The sequence below is a fragment of the Asterias amurensis genome, chromosome 6 (assembly GCF_032118995.1).
Source record: "Asterias amurensis chromosome 6, ASM3211899v1".
In the NCBI taxonomy this organism is placed as follows: domain Eukaryota; kingdom Metazoa; phylum Echinodermata; class Asteroidea; order Forcipulatida; family Asteriidae; genus Asterias; species Asterias amurensis.
This window is the reverse complement of record NC_092653.1, coordinates 13,034,406-13,060,725: the sequence shown is the minus strand read 5'-3', so window position 1 is coordinate 13,060,725 and position 26,320 is coordinate 13,034,406. Positions and strand designations below refer to the sequence as shown.

General features: G+C 39.9%; 1 protein-coding gene and 1 pseudogene across 2 annotated transcripts in view; both read left to right on the top strand.

The window, feature by feature from the left end:
- Nucleotides 1-26,320, top strand: part of LOC139937983 (uncharacterized) — a 157,085-nt gene that overhangs the window by 101,539 nt on the left and 29,226 nt on the right. Inside the window, exon 2 of one of the 2 annotated variants that reach the window (XM_071933300.1) lies at nucleotides 9,321-9,337. The exons of the other annotated variant lie outside the window; for it this stretch is intronic. The gene's annotated coding sequence lies outside the window, so the exon portion shown is untranslated. Of the gene's footprint in view, nucleotides 1-9,320; nucleotides 9,338-26,320 lie in introns of those variants that run through there. 2 annotated transcript variants of the gene reach the window in all.
- Nucleotides 2,707-9,259, top strand: LOC139937982 (protein ABHD15-like; annotated as a pseudogene).

The window sequence follows — 26,320 nt, the reverse complement described above, 5'->3', positions numbered from 1 at the left end:
TCCAGATCATCTGCAAGGAATATGTTTTTTTTACATTTTAGGAAAACGAACGCAAAATAAAGTGTGTTGTTCGTGCCTAGGTTTGCATGCATCCAAATCCATTGCCTAATTACTTGGTACATGCATCCAATCATTGCAAATAACGAATAATAATGTTAATATTGAGTACCTACAGCTACCAGATGTAGTGATAATGTTGGTCCAGATTATCTGCATGGAATATGTTGTAGGCCTATATGTACTATAGGGCAACCCAACGCGAAAACGTTGTGTATCGTTAATGCCTTTATAATTGGTTATACTTGCATCCATGTTTATTGCCTATCCTAACTATATAGTTGGTTTTACATGCATCCAATCGTTGCAATTATTAACCAACATGTTAGTGTAGAGTAGAGTATCAATGGTTATAAGGTACGCTTATAATGTTTCTCCAGATGTGAAACTCCCATCATATTTTCAGTGTGCACAAAAATTAGCGCGCGCTCGTATATCGCCGAACGGTTTTAATTGCTTTTTTAGGACCGCACTTGGCAACCGCTCTTTGCGCCCTGCTAAAAGCATGCATCACAGCAGCGTCATGTTCGCTGCTGAATAGTTGCTACGGTTGTTTGAATACGCTGACGATGAAATACTACTTAGATATATCAGTAAGTCACGAATTGGAGGGGGAAAAGGGACGAGGCTGAACCAATCACGTGCATGGATTGAAAAACCCCGCCCACCAACACCGTGTCTCTAGCTCTCGTGTTCAGCGCCGTTACGTTGTCGTGTTGGTGATGTCAAGTCGATATAGGAGCTAATGACACTCCGTAGTGTATACGAGGCAAAGTGCATCATTTCGTGCTAGGTTGCCGGCTGTGTGTGTAACTGATGTATACAGCTCATCTGGGTCGTATCAGCATGGATCGTTCCTACAGCCGGATTTGACCAGCTCCTTATTTTCCAAAGTGATCTTACAAATCCTTAATACATTAAAAAACATTGGTTGTTAAGACGAGAAGAATGAACTTATGACTTTACAAAGAAGCCATGTCACCAAGCTCTGCACGGTTAGTGAGATGTGTTTTTCGGAGTCGGGCACCCGTGTGTGGGGGCGAGATGGTCTCGGGTTAACACACCGGTGCATGGAGGACACCTCGATGGCACAGGTCTCCTTTTATTAAACGCTGACATCAGTACTCCAGCTGTGACTTATTTTTGACATCAAGGGAACAAAATGTTGTGTGTTAACCGATGAGGAGGAGCAGCACGGGGAAACACTCACATAGGTAGCGGCAACTATAAACAAAAGCAATCATAGTATAGACAACGGTCAACGACTCCAAATTCTGTCTCTTTCTTTTTTTCAGGAAAAGACAATCTATTTTTCACCCGCACACTTGACGTGAATGTGGAGAGCATTCCCGGCCTCAGCAAAACTTGTTTCCTGAGAGGAGTACTAGCCTCGAGTTTCACTATTTATTAATGCAGGCTCGCCAACAAACAAAAAATTGAACAGTTTGACGAAATCATATAAATAGTGAGTCGGATGATGACAACCAATGGTCTATTCATGTGTAAGCCACTCTGAATTTAGTGAGAATATATAACAAACCCACGTACGCATCGCCGATGGTGTCCGATTTCAGGCTGGCTAAATGAACAGTCGATGGATGGGATTACTTGGCAAATTGGCACCCGTCGTCTCAATCCGGCTAGGAACCCCCGGAACGATCCGGGACTGTCTTAACTGTTATCAGTCGGATACCATTCAAAGCCCGGGGATCATCCCAAACCACGTCATTCGTGGAACAATTTTTGAGGACGAGCGAGAAGTTTGCCTCTGCGTTTCGGACTATAGTGGATAAGAAATCCCGTTTAAAACGTCCCATGTGCTGATTGCTTTCCACACTCTGGATACACATCGTCTCGAGGACTGGAGAGACATACGAGAGCATTTTTAGCTCGTGGCATTGACATTTTCACGTAAGTCTGTGGCTACAATCCCTTCCTGTTTTGATACTGTTTTAGATAACATTGCTCAGAATTTTCGTGTGGGCTTCAACGAATCTCAGGAAAGCAGATTGACTAAAAACTACGCTTTTTTCTGTCACCCCCGCCAGCAGATTTCAGAAGGAGATATATTTTGTCGCTAACAATTCACGGAACAAGGAGCTGTGAATCTACCTGGACCCCTACGGCGGATCAAAGCAATTTCTCCGGGCCGCAGGTTGATCGATATAAGCGGTAGATATTTCACCGTCACTTCATAAAACACTCCGGTATCCGCACTGCGTGTACATTTATTGACAGGCTCGGCATAACCTTCTGTCAGAATTTTCCTGTGCTAATTGAAAAAGGGGTTGACGTTGTTAATGAACGGCAATGTACGTAAGTTCTCTGTGAGACGCTTGTTTGTGCTTTGTTGCAAGGCCGTTTGAATGTAGCTGACCCAATGTGATATTCACTCGTTACTCTGTAGTGATAACCAAGTGATATTTTGACATTGATGTCCATCATATAAAATCGCATGAAATAATCATGACGTGGTGTTGTCGTCATACACAATGATAGCAATTACAGCAGCCTGAACTGAATATCTACATTTTTTTATAAGAAAGGCTCGTGAGTATTGACGTCATTGCCATTTGCAAGGTAATACCCTTTGCTGTGGAATTTCAAAGGCATACTCGAACTGGTACTTTTATCGTATATATGTTGCCACAGTCTCTCATTAGTTGTCTTCAACGCGAATTCGTGCGTCTGTCTTTGCCTTTTGATATCAAAACCGACTTGCCTCCTCACCATTAGTCACTGCACTGCACTCGGCCACTTCATTTTTTATTCCGTGTACATTGCTAATTACGGGTTGAAACCGTACCTATTTGGCAAGCATGAATGATGCTAACGGCCCGAGTACCTACTGCACCACCACAGACGACCAAAGAGGGTTCTGTTTTGCATCTTTCGGGCAGCCAGCGACCGTGGCTCGGGAGGCATCTTAGGAGTCAACGCTACAGCTTTAGCGGTCTACGTGAGACCGCCCTGACTCACTCTATGAGTGCCGTTCTACTCGGAACACTGGCTCTTTTTGTAGCCATTGCTTCACTGTTTGGAAGGTGGATTAAAAGGTGATATCGTTCGCACCATCAAAGACGCTCGAACCACCGAAATTGTACCACAGAAAATCGCCTCTATCGCAGTACCTACTCGCCAACTGCAACTCGCTTACAAAGCCCTACTACCCGACGATCTGGCGGGTAATTCTCATGTGCAGACCGCGCTGTCGATCGTGCTACCCCAGAAATGGGTCGACTTTAGCCGGGAGTATTTGCAAATGGACGATAGTGGGGTAGTGGCGCTCGATATTGCGCGACCCGGAGGCTGGATGTTATACAAGACAAGCCCAGTTATAATTGTAGTCCCCGATTTGAATACAGACTGCCGTAGTGTGTCTGACCTCTGTTGGATCGCCATGCAGAGGGGTTACCGATTGATGGTATTCAACAGACGCGGCCACGGGGGTACCCCATTGACCACACCCAAACTACAAAGTTACGGAGACGCTTCGGACTTGCGTGAGACAGTGATGTATATACGCCAAACATACCCCGAGGCCAGACTGAACGCCATCGGCGTTGGGGCGGGCGGTGGGTTGTTGATATCCTACCTGGGGGAGTACGGCTCATCCACGGACCTCGCCTCAGCAGTCTGCATTTCACCCAGCTACGATTGCCAGGAGCTGTATGAATCACGTACAATATCCAAACCGTATCACTGGCTCGCGTTACAGCGGCGAAACTATTACTACGGCGACACGCTGGCAACCTGGACGGGGTCATCGATCCGTCTCGGCCTCGGGGCTTCGACGCTCGCCGAACTTGAAGAGAGCGTCTTCGCCAAGATTCATAAAACACCGAATATGGACGACTACTGGGAGATGAACAATCCGCTACGGGAAGCCGACGAGATATCCGCCCCCTTGCTTTGTATCAGTAGCACGGACGACCCCGTCCATCCTAATGTACTAGTGCCACATGATTTCTTTACCACGTTACCGGACGTTATGCTAGCGTCGACTACCCAAGGTGGCTATTGTGGGTTCTATGAAGGCCCCAGGGCGCAGTCTTGGGCCCATCGACTGCCATGGATTATATAGACACTGTGTTGAAGTACACTATTTCCATAAGCAGTGTGTCAGCGAGTAGCCATAATACAAGTAGATGTTTGCCTGACGTATAATTATGTATGTTGTGTTTTATACTAATTGCACATAAGCAAACAAGAAACATTAAGGGTTTGTTTCCTAGCAACATGCTCCGTAACAGCAAGTGAAACCCAATGGAGGAAGCACGTGTACTGTAGCCGTCTTGTAGAAAACAATTGCTAAATAATGCATAAATAAACTCAAAAATGTGAATTTACCACTGTCCAATCCTAATTAATAGTCCAACTTCGTTGCATTTAACGTAATAATAATAATATCGAAGTCTTATATAGCGCACGTATCTACCAAACAAGGTACTCAAGGCGCTGAGTATATACAAACTTTCAGAAAGATAGGTTATTGCAGTGATGAATTCTGAGACCCAATTATTTAGCACCTTATAAGGGTTTACAAGGTGCTACGGCGCACTAAGCAGCCACAACCAGGAACACCGGGGCGAACCCCTTCTCTTGTCGATAAGTGCACTGGGTTCTTTTACATGCGTTACACAACACATGGGACCAACGGCTTTACGTCCCATCCGAAGGACGAAGCAATGGTTAAGTGTCTTGCTCAAGGACAGAGTGTCACGGCTGGGGAATCGAACCCACACTCTGCTGATCAGAAACACCAGAGTTTGAATTCGGTGCTCTTAACCGCTCGGCCAAAGATCAACTATGAAAATACTACTCCCATTAAAGACACTGGACTCTAATGGTTATTGTCAAATACCAGTTTTTTCACTTGGTATATCTCAACATATGCATAAAATAACAAACATGTGAACATTTGAGCTCAATCGGTCATCGAACTTGCGAGATAATAATGAAAGCAAAAAAACACCCTTGTCACACGAAGTTGTGTGATGGTTGATTTCGAGACCTCAAGTTCTAAATTTGAGGTCTCGAATCAAACTAACCCAAGTGAAGTCAATTCACAAATTGTTTAATAATTTGTTTTTAAGTATACGTGCTGCCTCCTTATTAGAATTCTGAGTTCTGCAAGCCCTCATTGAAAGTGTGAATGTTTTGCTTGTCTTGAAAAAATGTGCATTTTCAAATTTGGTATCAAAATTTGCTGAGAATACTTTACAGAAGAGCACAATTTAATGATTTGATAATGCTAAACTGTTCATCGTCTTAAAGTATAACAGTACTTACGTTTGAACCAAAGATTTGTAACGTATGATTTTTTTTCTTTGCTCTTTGTGTTTTGAATTGGCGCCCAAATGTTCAGCTTACGGAATGTTTGAGAGCGTATTTGCATTCTGATAGTGTTATTATTATTCTGTTATTACAGTTTCAAATTTAATTTCATCTTATTCCTTTTCTAATTGAAATTTGTTGTGACTTATTTATTCCCATTATTGCGTATACAATTTACATTTGCAGTCACAGGTTATATTGGTTATTCGACCTTCAATAACTGACCACAAGCCGTTATTGACTGGCAACTCGTTATACCTAACCATAAACTCGTTATATCAGAGCCATAAACTCATTAGCCGAAATAAACCCATTTCGGACAAGGAACTCATTATAACGGACAAGGAAGTCGTTATAACCGACTGTTACCATCAGAATGGGCTCAAAATACATCGTAATCGCAACGCGCTTGAGTGGTCAACGTTTTATTTGCAAGTCCATAATTTTACTGAAGTATCTTCAATATTTAGAAGAAGGGTTATTGAATGCTTCGTTATGGTTTGTACATTCAAGATAATGTTATTATTCTTACGAAGCGTAATGGGTTGTTGCCACTTTATTGAATTCGTTTAAAGGAACACGTTGCCTTGGATCGGTCGAGTTGGTCTTTGAAAAGCGTTCTGTAACCGTTTATTGTAAAATGTATATGGTTAGAAAGATATTGTAAAGGTAGAATACAATGATCTACACAAATATGCCTCGAAATTGCGTGGTTTTCTTTTTACCCTGTCGACTAACACGGTCGGCCATTTATGGGAGTCAAAATTTTGACTCCCATAAATGGCCGACCGTGATAGTTCGCGACGTAAAAGGAAAACCGTGCAATTTCGAGTGATACTTGTGTGGATCATTATATTCTACTTTTAAAACATCTTTCTAACCATGTGCATTTCATACAAAACGGCTTCAAACGCTTTTAATAGACCAACTCGTCCGATCCAAGGCAACGTGTTCCTTTAAGCACAACTCATTCGTTTTACACGGGTGTACGGTACTCGATAAAAAAAACGAATTGGGAAAAAATGACCGTTTTGGATTTTGGTTATAATTGAATAACTACCTACAAACTGATCACAGAGATTGTTTTTAATGTATTCCAGGCATTCGACATTATTGGTAGAGCTATAATATTACCCAAAATTAGAATTTTACTTGGTGACGACAGACAGTGAGCTGTATGTAGTATGACTCCTTGTGATAAACGACTCCCTGTGAAACGTAATGTAATTTTAGAGAAAGAGGTAATTTCTCACTCAAATATTTAAATATGAGAAAGACTTCAGGTCTGTAGCCTTTCTCATGCAAAAATTTGTTTAACAATGGTTTGTTTGTTTCTTTTTTTACTTGTACCTTCGATGATCAATCGAGCCTAAATTTTCACAGATTTGTTGTTTTATGCATAATTTGGGGATAAACCATGGAGGTAGAACGGATAAACCAAGTGAGAACACTGGTCTTAGTCAATATTACCAAACGAGTACAGTACCTTTAATACAGTACCCACGTTCAAAGCCCTGACAGTGTATCAAACATAAATACCTTTACAGGTGGGCGTTACTTAGGCTCCCAATATTAAATCTCCTCTAATGTCCATGATGGATTGTGTTCAATCAACCATGAGTTGCCGGCCTAGTTTTTCACTTTTTTTTTTCTTCTTTTTTTTCTCATAAGGAGCAAGCAGAGAGATGTTTTGATATGAAGTGACAGAATGCACGGCGGACTTATTATGTGTTTGTTATTGTTGAACGCCAGATTAAAACAATTATAAAACATCATGCCTGTGAAGTAGATTAAAATATTGGATGAAATATTAAAGTGCAACAGTCACAAATTAGGGTTCAACGAATTCTTTATTTCTTTAAAAAAACATCTCGGTTTATTATGGCTGTTTTATTGTTCTTTCATTTTACTTATTTTGAGAAGGAGCGATCAATGCAATGGGTCTATTCGACTTAAACCTCCATCTGTGACGTCATGCTGTATTGTTCCGGCGCTCCATTATTTCGCACTAACGGCGCGTTATAATTGTTTAAAGGCAGCCATCACGCCATCCGTGCGAAATAATGGAGCGATCGAACAACAATAGCATGCTGTCACAAGTGGAGGTCAAATGTGTATAATTTGATTAGAGTCAAAATTATTTTTCAATCGCCACTACACACTTTCGCTAACAGAATTGATGGAAAATTAAAATATTTTCTTAGCTTTTATCTCCATCCTTTGAAACCTGAGTTACAATTTTCCTCCCGTGTTTTAGGGAATAATGCAAACCCAGGAGACAGAGTCATTCACAGGAAGTAATGGTCCATTGTGATTCTCATGTTTGTTCCCTCAGTCTGTAATACATCACTTATGGCATTTCTGTTGACAGTAAAATTGTATTTTAGCCGGGTGTTGCATATTAAATTTCACCCAAATTCTGGTTCTGTTATATCTGCTGCCTTGGGCACTAATTGTGTTGATCATTTTCAACCAAAAACACCGTTGCATGCCACTTATGGACCCCATTATTGCCTTATGTGACACCGTGATATCCCTACCATAAACCTCATTCTCAACGATGGACACGTTTTGTTCTGGATCATTCCACACTGGATTGAAACGATGTTCAGGGAGCTTTCATTATATTCCGGCCTTCCGCACACTAAGGGCAGGGGCATTAGTTATGGATCATGACCTTGCTCCCTCGTGGACCTGCACTATTGACCGCAGTTTAGTGTATGGGAGCTGTCCCTGCCACCAAAAGCCGTATTCCCATTTTTGAATCGATTTTACACGAAGAACATGTTTTCCATTAAAAAGCACTACGACAGTAACAATTTCGAAGTGCACAACAAAATGACTCCGAGCACTATTTGACTTTAGAATTGCCATCTTGAAAAAAAGGTATTTCTTGTTTTTCTAAGTAATCCCGTTTTTAATCAGTTTGAGCGAACACAAAATTCCCTATAAAAGTACTACGACGACAGTGGCAATTTAGTAGCGCTATCACATGTACTCCTTTCTGCCACCATTTATTTGACCAGGAGCACTATAGTTCATGACACCCTTGCTTCATTACTGCCCCGCATCATTGATTAAAAGCGAACCTTGTACATAAGAAGCCAATCCTTTCTGGACCATGTTCTTAACACTATAGACGTTTTAACCACATTCCCCCTTAGGCCCAAACTGTCATTCCACCCCGTCCTGTATTTCACTGTCAACAACTCTGAATGTTTCAACGGGGGGTGAATGTATATTAAAATGAGGATTTTAGTGTATCTGTCCCTCGCTGGGCTTTTATGTCAGTTCCTTGACAAGCACAAAAATCAATTTTATATGAGGGAAAAAAAATATAATAAATTGCATTCGGTGTATGTTTTCTTATTTATTATAAAGGCTCACACGTGTCGCCATTTTCTCCTCAGGCGAACTGAAAGTGTTTGATCGATGTAGATATGAGATAAAAGCGATTTTTTTTTCAAGTTACAAATGATGGGGACAAAATCGTTAGACATGTTTTCTGAATGATGTAATGAAAAGAAATTCGGAAATTGATTTAGACGAAGAGCTATTTCCACTTGGCGTGTCACCTGCTAATTTTAATTGGATATTGTATACAATTATCTAGTGGGCTTAAAGGCACTGAACACTATTGGTGATTACTCAAAATAATTGGTAGTATAAAAACTTACTTGGCACAAGTAATGGAGAGCTTTTTAGGTAACATAGTTGATAGTGCAAAAAAACATTGTGAGAAATGGCTCCCTCTGAAGTAATGTAGTTTTCGAGAAAGAAGTAATTTTCCACGAATTTGATTTTGGGACCTCAGAACTAGATTTTGAGGTCCCGAAAACAAGCATCTAAAAGCACACAACTTCGTTTTGCTTTCTTCCACTACTATCTCGCAACTTCAACGACCAATTGAGTTCAAATTTTCACAGGTTTGTTATTTTGTGCACAATGATATACAACAAGTGAGAAGACTTGTCTTTGACAACCACCAATTAGTGTCAGGTGTCTTTAAGGGAATACATTTCACATGTCTAACGAGCGGTAAACACAAAATGCAAAGGTTCTTAAATTGATGAAATACCATCTGTATGTTTAATCAGAAGGGCATTTTCATTTTATGGATTGGAATGATTTTTTATCTTTTCATCTAACTGTTATCTTAATGTAGCAGCTGTTTTCCGACTTAGTTGGAATTCTGTTAATAAGCCTAAATTTTAATTATAGATTTGAGACTTTTGTACCAGACTTTTTTCTAAAGACTTTGTCTGTATATATACGATAGATATATAATTATTCTGTAACAATAATTTTAAATGAACTGTACTAGTTTCTGTGTAAAATATCTGGCCAGTAAGCATTTATGATTTGTTAATGCTTCCACTGTGTGTTTTTGTTGGTAGGGTAGTACATGATGACTAACAACTTGCAGTCTTAAAAGAAACTAATGTTGATTTTAGTTTAAAAAAACGACCACCGATTCATTGTCAAGTCAATTATTGTTGAGTTTGAAGTGATTTTTGCACCTTTTCGAGTGAATATAAGTCTCAGCCCTTAGTGAAACTGTCGTTGTTCCGATTTATACGCCATAAAGTCGCCATCTTAGTCTGACGTCATTTTCTCCCGAGGTCATGTCACTTCCATAATAACGCGTTCGAGCGTACACTACCCAACACAAAGCACAAACTTACACCTTTAAACGTAAAAAGATTGACAAAAACCGGCAAAATAATGGTAGAATAATGACAATTACCAAATGTGTCCAGTGCCTTTAAGCGCAGTTATTCTCGTTTACCGAAGAAGAAACATGTTTCCAAAATTGCAGTTCGGTGATACGGACGGAACGTCATGAGCGAAAAATTGCCAAATTTCGGCATCAGAGGATAACGTAGTTGCAGACTCCTAATTACCTTAATAACCGACTGACATCGCATCAATTTGATCCAACACGGGACCCTGGCAATGATTGTGTATTCCAGTTTGTGATTCAATTCTTCCTGGGTGGACATTAATTATTCGCTCCGGATTTTCGGCGATATCTAAAAAAATCGACCACCTTTAGAAATAAAATATCCTCATGTTAGTATATACGTTATCTAAAATTTTATCTGTGAAACAATCGATTGGTTCTGAAATGGTATACTTTAAATCGAACTGGTACTCCCACACATTTAACAGAATTGATCGTCGCAACGTGCGTTATTCATGGATCTATTCATGTATCCTAACCGCAGTGAAACCGCATCAGAATGGTGATTGATCTTTAAAATCAATTACATTCCGCGTTAATCTCTGTTTAATGTGACACCCAATCCTGCATCGACGCGATAGGATGAATATTTATGACTCTCTGTAATTTGATAATGTGAATTGCTGATTTCTTGGCGGGATAAAGTGCGCAATGGATACTTTTTAAGGCGTGAGATAATACAGTCCAAGCCACGCTTTTATTGCAATCATCTATTTGCTTCAGCTCAAATTGATGCCTAGTATATATAAGTGCTTTGTTGAGCAATGTTTTCGAGAGTCATAAACATGGCAAATATTACTTGCGAATTGAGCGCAATACGTGCGTCTGCTTTGAAATATTTGGATATTATTTTGTTTTTTTCATTCAAATTTACACCGATGTGTATTAAGCAAAATGTACACTCAGTTACATTCCCGAGTTCTGTAACTTCCCATTTCCGGGTCAGTCTGACCAAGGAATGAGTCAGCCTGATCCAGGAATGAGTCAGTCTGACCAAAGAATGAGTCAGTCTGGCCCAGGAATGAGTCAGTATGACCCAGAAACGAGTCGGAGTCAATCTGACCCAGGAATGAGTCAATCTGGCTCAGGAAGGAGTCAGTCTGACCCAGGAATGAGTCAGTCTGCCCAAGGAACGAGTCAGAGTCGGTCTGATTTAGGAATTAGTCAGTCTGACTCAGGAATAAGTCAGTCTGACCCATGAATGAGTCAGTCTGACACAAGAACGAGTCAGATATGAGTCAGTCTGACTCAGGAATGAGTCAGCCTGACCCAGGAATGAGTCAGTCTGACCCAACAATAACAACAATTCTGATCCTGAATTGGGCCAGGCCCCTTGAGGAGCCGGTTCCATTCTTAGTGTGTATTCGTTCGGGTTGATAACAATTATACTCCCATCACACATAACTCGATCTCACCACGTTCTCACCACGTTCTCAATGTAGTCTCGGTGCAAGACGTTGTAAATCACACTATTACTCAACTATCGCAATCCCCCGCCCGCTCCCTCCTCGCCGGAGCCGCGCACATTACTATCGTCTTGCACCAGGGGCCGATATCACTAGCGTCTATGTTTGTGATCATCGCTAACACACTTGCGATGAGATCGCAAACCTGAAATCCATCGCAATTGCGATGTCGCTAAAAATTCTGTGTTTCACTAAAGTCATCGCATTTGCGATGACGTTAAAAGGGAAATAAAGTTTTTGTACGAGGCTAAAATTAGTGACCTTTGACACCCCGCAACAAAATCGTCGGTCGTCGCTCGAAATGAAATGGCATTGTGCGGTTTATATGTTAATCGTTGTCATGTTGGTGCATACAAACTGTTGTGGACGATGTTTAGGCAATCATTTACAAAAAGTTAAAGCATTTATAGGCCTATGGCCTCTATTATAGTTTTAGATTTTAATAAAAAGTTTTCGTAAATCTGTTGTAACGGTGGGATTGATGAAAATTCTGACATATCTGTCTTATAAACCATGGAGGTAGAAATAGATATTTCTACCTCCATGATAATACCAAGCTTCACACTGTCAATTTGCCAATACATTACACATTTTTTCTAAAAATGATGGTTAAAATAATCGAACCCAGATAGTATCTCCTTTTTACCGATATTAAGGGGCTCTTTGCTGCAGTTGCGTCGCTGATAGTTGTCATCGGCAATCTGAGTCTACCAGGTAAAAGACCGCAAGACTAAAATAATGTAGCGCCACTCATTTTACTCTAAATCACGGACAGTTTATACGTCTAAACGTACACCGCTATAACTATAAGCACATAATGGCGCAATGTATCATAAGTTTGCGATGAACTTTTACTTTGCGACCACTAACATGTCATCGCAAGATTGTCATCGCTAAATAAAACTTTGCGACGAGTATATTCATCGTTAAGTTTTAGTGAAATCGTCGGCTAAAAATCGATCGCTAAGTTGCGATGGATTTTTAGATTTAGCGATCGATTTCGGCGTTTGCGATGACCAAAACGCGTTAGTGAAGTCGGCCCCAGGACTACATTTTTTTTTTAGAACACAGTGAGAATGAGTTTGGTGAGGCAGTGCGTGCTCATGCCTTTCCGTTGTTCAACCAAGTGGTACAACCAACATTGAAATAACAGTCAAAGAATGAAGTGACATCAGTCGTTAGTTGATTGCAATGACATGGCCTTCTGTGGAAAGCCGCCATCGCCACCCTAACTCATCAGTTTGCCGTCCATAATGTTCAGAAGTCCTTCATTATAGCAAACTGACTTCCATTAAAGGGAAGACATACGCTTGGTAAACACTCTTAAAATTAATAGCAATACAAATTTACTTAAGTTAGAAGCATACACCAGCTTGCATTGATAGTATAATAGAACACTTTGAGAAACATTTCACTTCTTGTGTGATGTAATAATGTACACAAATTAATTGTTGCACCAAACTTTAAACATCAGAAGCGTAACTGACATGAAAGTTTTCGAATTGTGTACTCTTGGTAGGGATTATAACTACACAATTCGCTCCGGATTTTCGGTGAAATCTAAAAATCGCTATCACCTTTTCAAATGAAACTTTTACTGGATATAGTTTTATCGTATACAACTGCGTGTATTATGATTAAAACAACCGAACGAAAAAAAGAAAAAAAATATCGGCCCTACCTTGCCTTTAAAACAGGAACTTAAAATATGGTCGGATAACACCAGTGTGGGGAGACTATTCAAAATAAAGACAAATGATGTATTGGAAATGACACGCGTGTTGCGCACTAATTTCGTTGAAGGGTTGCATTGGCTGTGATGTTGGATTTGCACCTGTATTTGAAACATCCTTCCCGGGAAAATACTATAGAGAAAGCCGTTTCTCACAATGTTGTATAATATCATCAGTTTTTATACTAACGATTATTTTGAGTAATTACCAATAGTGTCCAGTGCCTTTAAAAAAACACTTGCAATAATGTGAGGTAGTGACCAACCAGGTGAGCTAGCTGCGAGAGACCCGTGTATCGTTAGTTACAGTCCGGCGGGCAATTCAGCTCCTCATCAGTCACCCTCCAGTCATTCAACGGGCATGGATCGATCGGCTTGCCAGTGTATGGCGAGGTATATAGGGGGAAACGGAACAAAATACAAGGCTGCAGGATATTCAATAACGAAAGCCTGTTTATTCTCGCATAGTGGATGGAAGGAGGGGGAAACAGACCATTGCACTGTTAGTGCTTTCACCTGTTATAGTTCTTACGGAGTATCTCATTTTCGCGTTTATAATAATGTGGCTTCTTATAGACCAGCCCAATGCCGGCCCTCTCCCCATACTATACCAATATCAATACATATTCAAAACCATAAATTTGTATCTTAATTTGTGATTAATGGTCTTCCGATGCATGTAATATAATTTACTTGTAGAAGTTTCAGCTTCATAGTCGTCAAGTTTTTTAGAAATAAAAAGTGAACATCGCAGAGCAATGTTTTCAGGAGAGTCGCGTAATACGTTATATGTACATGTTAAAATGATTTTTGTGACATTGCTTTACTCATTTCTCATAACTACAGCACCTAACCTTATGTTAACAGGACATCGGTGTAAAGCAACTTTTGCTGATCCTTTTATCCTGTATAAAGACGTTCCTATAAATAAATGCATAACTTAAAGGCAAGCTACCCGTTTGGTAATACTCAAAACAAATTAACTTAAAAACTGACTTGGTAACGAGCATTGGAGAGCTGTCGATGGTGTCATTGTGGGAAACGACTCCCTCTGAAGTAACGTAGTTTTGAGAAAGAGGTAATTTCTCACTAAAATATTAAAAGACTTCTAGCTAGAAGTCTTCTATTCCTATCTGAAAGCACACAAATTCGTCCAACGATGGTGTTTTTCTTTCATCATTTTTCTCGCAACTTCGATGACCAATTGAGCCAAACTTTTCACAGGCTTGTTATTTTATTGTTATGATGGGATACACCAAGTGAGAACACTGATCTTTGACAGTTACCTAACGTGCACAGTGCCTTTAAACTAAAATCAAAATCTTCATCTAGAATATCATAAATTGAAATCTCGTAAGGATTGTCACAATGCGGTGTCGTATTCTATTGCTCTCCATATAGAACTAGAATTCGTGAGATTTCCCTCTGCGGATTTTAAAATGCCGAAATCCGATCGCGGCCTGGGAAAATTATTTTCCTTGAAGATACACCGCGGACAATTACAATAATGCCGAACGTGCCATATCTCTCCCGACTCCCGAAACCAATCGAGCAGCCATTACCAAGCGTCATTCAAGGCTGTTACCATGGTAACCGTTTCGAAGAAAAGAATCGGCATAATTTTACCCTTTTTTTTTCTTTTTCTTTTTTCTTTTTCTTTTGAAGTGTCTAAACTCATGGTGGAACACAACATCTTGAGACTCTGTTAGCTCTTGTAATATAATTATTGCTTCATCAGTTCTAATGTAATGGGATACGACGAGGATACAGAGGGGTAAGTGTTTCAAGTCAATGTCACACGGTGCAATTGACAAGCAACCAGTTCCAACCAGTTCCAATCTCTAATAAGAAAATCCGGTAACATTTCTCAGTTTCTCAGTTTCCTCAATAATACCTTGGAGATAGTAAGTTACACATAGACGTCTGTATTTTGTATGACCACGTGCTCCTTCTGCATGCTAGTGCAGTTGCTTGCCGTTGCTTCCAAGTTGTCTGTATAAATAAAATTGTCCTGTGTGACGAGGCATTCAACAAGCTATTAGTAAAATACTGTTGTCACCGTTACTATTTGTTAAAACGTTGACGTCTCAACAATTGCATCTGACAAGTCCAAAGTTTCATCTCGTATTCGTTAATGACGTATTCATTGCAACGCGTTTTAAAACGTAGGTGATCATCGTATGGTTTTCTGTAACCGTAATCTGAGAATCGTTACTACAGTAGCGCTTCTCATATTGTGTATTCCTTAAAGGCATGGGAAACTAGTAGTAATTACTCAAAATTATTATTAGCATAAAACTTTACTTGGTAACAAGTAATTGGAAGCTGTTGATATTATAAAACATTGTGAGAAACGCTCCCTTTGAATTAACACAATTTTGGGGAAAGAAGTAATTTTCCACGAATTTGATTTCGATACCTCAGAAATAGATTTTGATGTCTCGAAATCAAGAATCTGATGAAAGCACACAACTTCGTGTGACAAGGGTGTTTTTTCTTTCATTCATATCTCGCAACTTCGACGACCAAGGTTTGTTGTTTTATGCTTATTATTATGTTGAGATACACCAAGTGAGAAGACTGGGCTTTGACAATTACCAAAAGTGTCCACTGTCTTTAAAGAAATATGAATCTAAGACAATGCATCGGGAAAGCCCACATATCGCTCTACTTAGAGCAGGGGTTGCTTCCCCTTTTTTCTCTGTACCCTGCTGCCGATTGACGCGCAGGGTTGGGGACCTGAAAATTTGAATTCAACAATAGAGCGATATTGATTCTAGGTTAGTGGATTTGTTGCATACGATACCCATGATTATATTTTCAAGTCGACTTATCTCATCATTCTCCTAATTCTTCCGCTTCAAGAAACCTCCCTCCAACTCTCCTCCTCGGAGAAAAATCAGTCTCGCGTTCCATCCCTCAAGAAGTGGCAGACACTTTTAGCCGCAAGACATCAAACAGAACGGGGGGTGTTTTAGAGTTTATCAGAGCATGATTTTCGACAACCTGAGGTTTTTCATTTTTCCTTACAAGTTTTGGTGTTCGTGATGGCGCATCGTAACATAGAACGGGTCGATATTATTTAAAATGGAGACACTATTAGGCAGCTTGCAGATCAAGACTTCTTAATGTATGGTTTTTGCCACCTGCCGCAAAGTGAGATGTCGATCGACCATGTGTTAAAGAGTCGGTTCCCTGCATTTTGTTTAATGAAGAGACTCATAAGTTGACTGCCAAAATCGTTAAAGGCACCAAAGGGTTTGGTAGAATGGTCAGAGACCAGTCTTCTCACTTGGTAAATCCCAACATGCATAAAATGACAAACCTGTGAAAGTTTTGGCTCAATTGGTCATCGAAGTTGAAAGAGAATACTTAAAGAAAAGACAGCCTTGTTGCACAAATATGTATGCTTTCAGACGCAATGAGCTTCAGTTGAAGTATTTTATTATTTGAGTGAGAAATTACCTCTTTCTCAAAACAATGTTGTATACTATCAACAGCTCTCCATTGCTCGTTAGTGAGTAAGTTTTTATGCTAAGAATTATTTGAAGTAATTTCCGATAGTGTCCAGTGCCTTACAAGTGTTCCAAACATTACAGAGCTACTTACAATTGATGTATGTCCTTTTCGAGCAATCGAAAAACACTTCAGTCTGGACATTTTTCATTTCAGATATTAAAATATTCCTTATCAATCGAATGTAAGTTAATTTGAATTGTTCTTTGCAGCTTATTCCCTGCGTCTTTGTGGTCATTTATTTCTCGACGCATTCCCATGTTGCGATGCCGTGCGCCAAAATTCCCACAGGGTACACATCTTCCCTTTTCTTCTGTTATAATTTCCCCTCCTGGGCCCAATTTCATAGAGATGCTTAAGCACTCAATTTTGTTGAAGCAAAAAATTCCTTGCTTAGTAAAATCAGATTACCGACCAAGACTCCACTCTATTGTTATGCTAAGTAAACAACAGCTAAATACCAGTCACAAGCAATGGCATGACATTTTGGCCAGTAACATGAATCCCAACTCACTGTGAGTGGAGATCTGTTGAAAGACAGACACTATTGGTAATTATCAAAGACTAGCCCTTCACAGTTGGTGTGTCTCAACATATGCATAAAATAACAAACATGTGAAAATTTGAGCTCAATCGGTCGTCGAAATTGCGAGATAGTAATGGAAGAAAAAACACAATTGTCACACGACGTTCTGTGCTTACCGATGCTTGATTCGGGACCTCAAATTCTAAGTCTGAGGTCTCGAAATCAAATTCGTGGAAAATTACTTTTTACTTGAAAACTACATTACTTCAGAGCGAGCCGTTTCTCGCAATGTTTTATACGATCAACCTCTCCCCATTATAACTTGTTACCAGAAAAGGTTTTGTGCTAATAATTACTTTGAGTAATTACCAATAGTGTCCACTGCCTTTAATAATTTAGGAGGCCTGTCTGTCGAAGTTCCAGCTTCATTGGTCGTTTTTTAAAGAAAAAGTCACAGCAGTGTTTTTAGAACAGTCGCATAAATCCGTCTGTCTTGCTAAAATAATTGATGTCTCACGGAGACGAATATTTTTACCCACTTCTCAAAAACTACAGCACCTCAGCAAGTGATACTTTGAGTGAATCTTTCTATACAATCATTACCTTTAAATCGTGTAAGTTAGATGTAAATCTTTGGCTTTTGTGCCTGTATCGTACAAAACGTAGGGCCTTACCAAAGTTCAATGATAAACATAATTTTACGGATCATATTTTTGGGAAAGGTAAAGCTTTATCACTGCGAAGGCTCTATAAAGATCGAGAAACTCTCTTCGATTTTCGTTATTGCAATCTTGCCCCTGCTCTATCGTAACGGTTGCTCTGTTCTCCATTCTGTATAAATATTGTTGTTTCGTTTTGCCCTGGAATTTATGTTATAATTAAAAACTGTTGTAACACCGCATAACTGAGCATTCGGCCTTAAAGACAGTGAACACTATTGGTAATTTTCAAAGACCAGTCTGCTCACTTGATGAATCTCAACATAATACATAAAATAACAAACCTGTGAAAATTTGAGCTAAATTGGTCGTCGAAGTTGCGAGAGAATAATGAAAGAAATATTAAACCACCCTTGTCACACGAAATTGTGTGCTTACAGATGCTATATTTCGATACCCCAATATCTAAATCTGAGGTCTCGAAATCAAATTCGTGGACAATTACTCCTTTCTCGAAAACTACTATACTTCAGAGGAAGCCGTTTCTTCCAATGTTTTAAACTATCAACCTCTCCCCGTTCCTTGTAATCAAGAAAGTTTTTTGTTTTGATAATAATTATTTTGAGTAATAACTAATAGTGTCCACTGCCTTTAATGTCAGTCGGATTCAATCATGAACATTGCCTGTGTTCATACTGCAGCTCTTCCCCTGTGGATGTGATCGTTGTAAAAACATTGTAATTAAATTGCAGTGGCGCAACTCGGGGAGCAAACTATTGATTTCCGTGCCCCACTCCCCCCAGTTTCCCCTCCCCATTCCCCTATTTGAACACTGGACTAAGATTAAAATTACTATGTTGCATTATATTATAAAATGTTTTAAGTAGTAATGTCAGTGTAGCCTTTTTCTCTGGATGATTGTTATTTTTGTAAAAACATTCTGATTAAATTGCAGTGGCGTAAATCGGAGAGCATCTCCAGCTATTGATCTCCGAGCCCCTCCCCTCCCCCTTGAACCCCCTTCCCCATTTGAGAAACGGGACCCGTGAGATAAAAACTATACCATGTTACATTGTAAAAGTTTTTATGTAAGTAACTTCGGTGTTTTTACATTAACACGCGGACAATGTTTTTTTTTTTTTTTTTTTTTTTTTGGTCAGATAAACGTCGTATAAAGATCGCTAACTAAATAACAAGAACGCTGAAAATGGGCTTATTTCAAAAAAATAATTACACAAACGGAAACTACTCTTCTTATTGCCCGTAAGTATACCCCCCCCCCCCCCCATCTCCCCTAAAAAATTACTCAGCCCCATGTGCCAATCCCCCAAACCAAAATATGCAAGTTTCGTCGCCGTCGTTATGGACACTTTAATGTGCCAAGTACCGTAAGGCCTTGTCACATGAGCCTTCCTCTTTTAAAGGCAATACTAATTGTGCACGTATCTTTAAAACATTCTGATTCATTCTTTCAGATCACGTATAGGATATGAGACAATCAACAGCAGAAATTCAACAGCTTAATTATGTCGTCTGGTGATGTGATAAAACTCCCTCAGTCTGACTGCACCATAAGTACGTGCTTGCAATTCATAACATCATCTAGATTCGTGTCATACATTAAAGACGCTGGACACTATTGGTAATTACTCAAAATAATTGCTAGCATAACAACTAACTTGGTAACGACGAGCAATGGAGAGCTGTTGGTGGAATAAAACATTGTGAGAAACGGCTCCCTTTGAAGTATAACGTAGTTGTTGATAAAGGGGTAATTTCTCACATATATGATAAAAGACTTCAGCTATGGTGTTTTATTATCCATCTAATAAAAGCACAACAAGTTATGCAACAAGGGTGTTTTTTCTTTTATTATTCTCTTCCAACTTAATGACCAATATTGAGCAAAATTTCCATAGTTTTGGTATTTTTTGCATGATTGGATACACCAAGTGAGAACACTGGTCTTTGACAATTACTAAAGATGTCCAGTGCCTTTAACAGTTAAATGTCTCTGTACATCTGATCCGACCTCAATCCTTCTCGCTAAGTGCGCACCCTTCTGATCACAGCGAGACCCCTCCGAGCAGCTCGTTCCACAGTTGTCTCTAACAGATCGATGGGAGCTCAGTCTTAATCGCGGCATATCGACAACCGTCTAGATATAACAGAGAGAAACATGGGTCCGTGTTCTCTCCCCTAGGGGGTGGGGGAGGGTTGGGGATAATGGATGTTCCTCCCCAGCAAATATGGACTAGGAATTAATAAGAGTACGTCTTTCCATTATCCTGGTTCGTGTTACGTTTGATTCAACGGCGTTCTCTCTCAACTCACTCAACCGGCTATTTTCCCTGAGATGTTTTTTTTTTTTTTTTTGAGGCATCACATCTTCAACCGTCTCCCCTGCTGTCTCCTCTTCTCCTGCTTTGCTTTTAATCATCATCTTCTTTCTTAGTTTACGTCAGTATTACGTCCAGTATCTTGTCTTGTCTTGGGGGCCCCTTGAGGCTGCCGTGCTTGGATGGACTGAGAAACTGGGGGCTGTTACTTCTCTCCTGATTGAAGTGGTTCCCCTCCTTGAGTTATTACTCGTATATCTCATTGTCGAAACCTAAACATCGTTCATTTCCGTAGTTATTGGTTTGCAGCGTGAGGGAAGCGTTGCTTCTAGGATTTACGGAATTGGTTTTTAGCTAATGCATTTCCAACTCAAACTGTAGTGTATGTTTATTGGTTGGTGTTCGTATGTGCCAGTTTCTGTGTCTCTTACAGGGTCTTGTCGAAAGTGCAACTTTTACACATCACAACTTGAAAGTAACTTCTGTTGTGCATGCATAAGAAACATTTTGGTTGCACACGTCGTAAACCTTTTTGAAAACAGTGTCTTATGATCCTTAAGAATATTATGTAAACATTGAAATGTGAAAGGGTTTTCTTAATGGAGTTTGTCTGGAACTGGTTGTCTGTAGGTTGTGCACGACCCAAAGTCTGTAAAAAAAAAAAACAGTTATCCGTTAAAACTAAGTAAGTTTGTTCAGCAGTGCTGTGTACCACGTGCCAATCTTCAATCTCTCAAATTGATTAGACCCCATTGCATAAAGACGTCACATCACAATCCCAAAGCAGTCCCCTCACTGAGGTCAATGGGGAGCTATCATTGGCTTAAAAGATGCGCGCGCAGATTGTAAATGCCTGCATGTACGTTTCCACTTTTTGATATCAAAGATGGCGGCCAATGCTTGGGCTCTATACAGAATGTCGAGTGGGGGGGGGGGGGGGGGGGCGTACATAAGGAACAATCTGGTTTATATTGTGGTTGATGCCAGGAATGTTATTGGCCAAATGACCATGACATTAATGTAAAGCGTCATGAAGAACTAGTTATCATTGTTATTCCAACCCATTTTTGGCGTGAAATGTCTTGCTAGTGTTGACACAGACATGTGAGTCTGCATATACCACAGCTATCCTGTAGTGACCGCCAACATTACACCTATAATGTCCTTACACCAGACTCTCACTAAATTACACTATAGCCAGCCCTCTGAGTTACATGTACCCGTATTAAATGAGACAAACTGTGATACTCCTATATATCGATCAGCAGGTTTCAAATTCCTCTGTACCCCAGGTATCATGTATCACTGGCCGGTGGGTAGGACCACGGTGCACTTTTTCAAAATCGATTTAATTTTTTAGAAAGTGTCAAAAACCTGGTCTAGTCCCAAAGGTGTCCAGTGCGGTTGAGATATTGAACTCTTTCTCGAAATCAGTGCTGGATATCTTATAAGCCGTACACAACCCTATATAGGCCTCTATCATGGTGCAGACATCTTGAATTTTACCCATTGATGTCAATGTAAACAGACCGAGGCTGGAATAACAAAATAGTCTGGTTCCAATTTGAATCATGACTATTAGCATTTTGTTGTTCGATACAAGGAACATGACCAAGATGGTAACAGCATGATAGAGGTCTATGGTGGTTTCTATATAGTGCGCAAATCCGTCACTCAAGGCGCTTTACATATACAATTATTTTGCTGCAAGATATGTTGGACTATGTTTGAATTATGAGACCTAGGCCCAATTTCATAGCGCTACTTATAGCGGCCGATGTTGTGCTTACTGTGCGATGTCTATTTCCTAGCGCTGCTAACTGTTAGCACACGAAAAGGCATGCTAACCTTCCGGTGCTTACCGCACGAAAATAAATGACGTCACAATGCAAATACACGGTAAACACGCAATATGGCCGCCCAGTTTTTCTGTAACCTGTGAAATACGCTAGGGCTTAAGCACATTTTTCTACGACAGTAGGCACGCAAATTTGCTTACCGTTAAGCAGCGCAATGAAATTGGGCCCTATTCCTTTTACATAGCACAGCTGTAATGTTTTATGGCACATGCTATGCTGCACATGAAACGCCTTAACCATTACACAATCCGTCCGAATCATGAAAAAGGTTTCCAACGCGGTTGGGATATTTTGCCCTTTTTGAAATCACTGCTGTCTCAATCCGTGCACTAACCTGAGACAGAAATACTTTTGTTTTGCGAATTAACCATTGCACAGCCCCCCACACAAAGGCCTTGCCCTTCAAGCGCGATTCAAAACCCTGCGACCTTTAAACCAAAATATCTCGCATAAAGTTTCCTCAAAAGAAAGAAAAAAAAACACAGAGGCATCAGCAGGCAGATCCGCTGCAAGCATAACACCTTTGTGAGTACCGTCTTAAGACGTTGACATTAGTTTAAACTTCTACGTTCATGTATCTGATTTGAAATCCATCCCATGCCAAAGTGCATCGCCGATATTTGATCACGACGACAGCCCCAAAGCACAAACTATCCGCGACTATATACCCGCCCTAAATCAATGGGAAGTCCCGTTCCCCTGCCCACGCTCTACGCGACGTGCCGGGTTGAATACAACCCCCTGGAAAACAAGAAAAGGTGTATTCACCACCGCATAGAATTGCCATTCGGTTGTGTCCGGCCTCGATTATAAGGAACCAACATGAGACGAAGGGTCTTCAAATTATCAGTCTTGGGTTACCAGTGAGTCTCCAGGCTCCATTCTTAGAGCAGTTGTGTCTGAATAACATGCGAGAGAATTGGAGAAGATACAGTATCGGATGCTGTTGATGCGCCCTTCAAATACCCCATTGTATAATATCATGTATCACGCTTCAATACCTTGTTTAAATGCACTGGGGTCGATTTTAGGACTAGTCCTAACTTAGGACTAGTCCTAGGAGATATACAAATTGCATGGATAGTCCTAAGTTAGGACGAGTAACTGGTCCTTACTCGAGATAAGACTAGTCCTAACTTTTTGTGAAATCCACCCCTGGGGTGGATTTCACAAAGGTAGTCCTAACTTAGGACTAGTCCTAGGCAATGCTAAGAGATAGGACCAGTCCTAAGTTAGGATCAGTAACTCATCCTAACTTAGGACTGGCCCTATCTCTTAGCATTGCCTAGGACTAGTCCCAAGATTAGGACTACCTTTGTGAAATCCATCCCTGGACACCTTTAGTCAATGTCAAAGGTCAGTATTCTCACTTGGTGTATCCCAACATCAATCTCTCTCTCTCTCTTTCTCTCTCTCTAGTCGACCGGGGTAGGAACCATGCTAAGTGTTGCCCATCCCTGTCGATCCCTCATTAAGTTGGGAAGATCAGCTGGAAGCACCCCGATGTCCCTGGCAACTACATCTGTATAACTGATCCTTTGTCTTTCCCTGTTTCTCCTTCCATGTTTCGGTGACCAGGTGATCAGCTGAGAGACAGGTTCTTTGGTGCTTCTGTATGAGTGCCCTGCTAGTCTCAGACGATGATGTTGTATTTTGGTGGATTAACATTAATATATGCATAAAATAAAACAAGTCTTTGGAAAGTTTGGCTCAATTGGCCATTGAAGTTACAGGATACTGAAGAAAAAAACACCCTTGTTGCATAAATTTGTTTGCTTTCAAATGTTAACAAAAATAATGAAGGCTTCAAGCCTGAAGCCCTTTTAATATTTGAGTGGGAAAGTACTTCCCTTCTCAAAAACTACGTTAATTCAGAAGGAGCCATTTCTCGCAATGTGTTATAATATCAACAGCTCTCCATTTCTCGTTTACCAAGTGTGCTTTTATGCTAACAATTATTTTGAGTAAATACCGATGGTGTCAAGCGCCTTTAAAGCAATCGCACACCATCCGTAAACAGTGTTGTCCAAAGGCCCACTTTCGTGTATCACAACTTATACATAAAAAAACAAAACTGTGAAAATTTAAGCTCAATCGGTCATCGGAGTCGGGAGAAAATAACGGGAAAACCCACCCTTGTTTCCGCACGTTTCGCCGTGTCATGACATGTGTTTAAAATAAATCCGTTATTCTCAATATCGAGAATTGATAATTTGTTTAATGTTTTCTCAAAAAGTAAAGCATTTGATGGAATAATATTTCAAGGGAAGTCTTTCACCGTTACCCTCTGTAAACCCTGTAAGTTATTTGTAAATCTGTAAACTTTTTATTTTTGTTCTGTTCAGAAAGTGTCCAATGGCTTTAAAAAGACAGCCGTACGATGGTTTGGGTCATTTCTGTGCGATTCCTGCAGTGTTTTAGTAAGTGGTATCGTCAATTACTGTGTTTGATATGAGTATAATAGAACAATCACTTTGCTCCTCACTCACGATGTGAAAACAATTCGACTTAAACGGAAATACAATAGGTTAATATGTTTTTTTAAACATTATCCACACCCTTATCATGTTGCAATTAGTGCAATAAAACGAGGCCAGGTTTATAACACTATAATGCTGGTATTAAATGCGTCATACCTGTCAAATGAAACATGTGGTTTGTAAGACCTTTTTTTTTTTTTTTTTTTTTTTCATTTATATAATCATACATACAGATAAATAAAGAATAATGGTCAATACTAAAAGACTATACAGTATGAATGGGGGTGACATCCAGGCCTTCTGTAACGGGACACACGAGACTGCGGTCAAATAAATTAATTTTGAATAGTACAAGCAAGGACTTCGCAGTTAGGGTCGTAAAGGTAGTAAATTCGCAAATAAAGTGAGCACATTGTACATATTAAAATATAACTGTAAAAAATAAAAATAAAATAAAAGGTAATGAGTGTCCTGTTGAATAGAGTGCCTGTCTTTATCCTAAAGGGAAACAACAGTACATCATAAGTGACTATATTTGGACGCTAGGTGGCAGCAAACTTAAACATGTCTACTGGTTTGGCAAATGAGAGCATTTAATTACCAGAACTACTTGGCTAGGTGTGTGATGGGGATAGGGACTTTTTAGATTTTGAGGGGAAAAACGCGGGTACTAGTTATTATCATACAAACGGACAGTTGATGGCAGCCTTGTTTCATGCAGAGTTCGATTCACGGACAAGTACATAATTTATTTGACACGTCAAGTGACAACTTACTTCAATGTGGTGGGATATGTAAACGAAATAAACGGATCATTAATTGCCTGTAAATGAATACAAAACACACTTCAGACCCAAGCGCCTGACAAAGTTGCCTCTATCAATTGAAAGCAAGAAAGAGCAAAAAAAAAAAAAAAAGGAGGAGAACAAGCACCAAGTGAGCTTCATTTCAAGAGAGTCCTGCCAGTCCAAATGTCAGGCTTTGCGCAATTAACGTCAGAAATACTCGACATACACCGGGATCCAAGTTAAGCGCTATTTGACAAGCGTTTTATATTTCCAAGTCGAGTAAAGTGTCGAGGCCAAAACAATATATATAAAAAAATCAATAATTCACAGGCCTTGCTCTTAAGCTTTTTGTTAAGTAGCCAACCGGGCCAATCAACTTTGGGTTTAACTTGCCACGGGAAGTTTGAGAAGCCCTCTGACTTTAAACATGTTTTGTCAGAAATGTATCTTTCTCATGCATATAATAAATTAGGGTAGAAATCACATCCAGTATATTCTAGGCACTCGGACACTACAAAATACATTTAACACATTTTATTATCCACATCTGAATGGAAAAACAATATAATATCGAAGACTTATATAGCGCACGTATCTACCAAACAAGGTACTGAATGCACCGAGTATACAAACTTTCAGAAAGATATGTAATTGCAGTGATGAATTCTGAGAGCCAATTATTTAGCACATGAGCATGAACATTTTAAACAAGTACTATAGGTTGCACCAGTTTTTAGTAGCCAACAGGGCAAGTTGAAAGGTGGTGTTTACAAGGCCATATCAGTTTTTTACTAAACAATGTATACGCCGGGCTAGT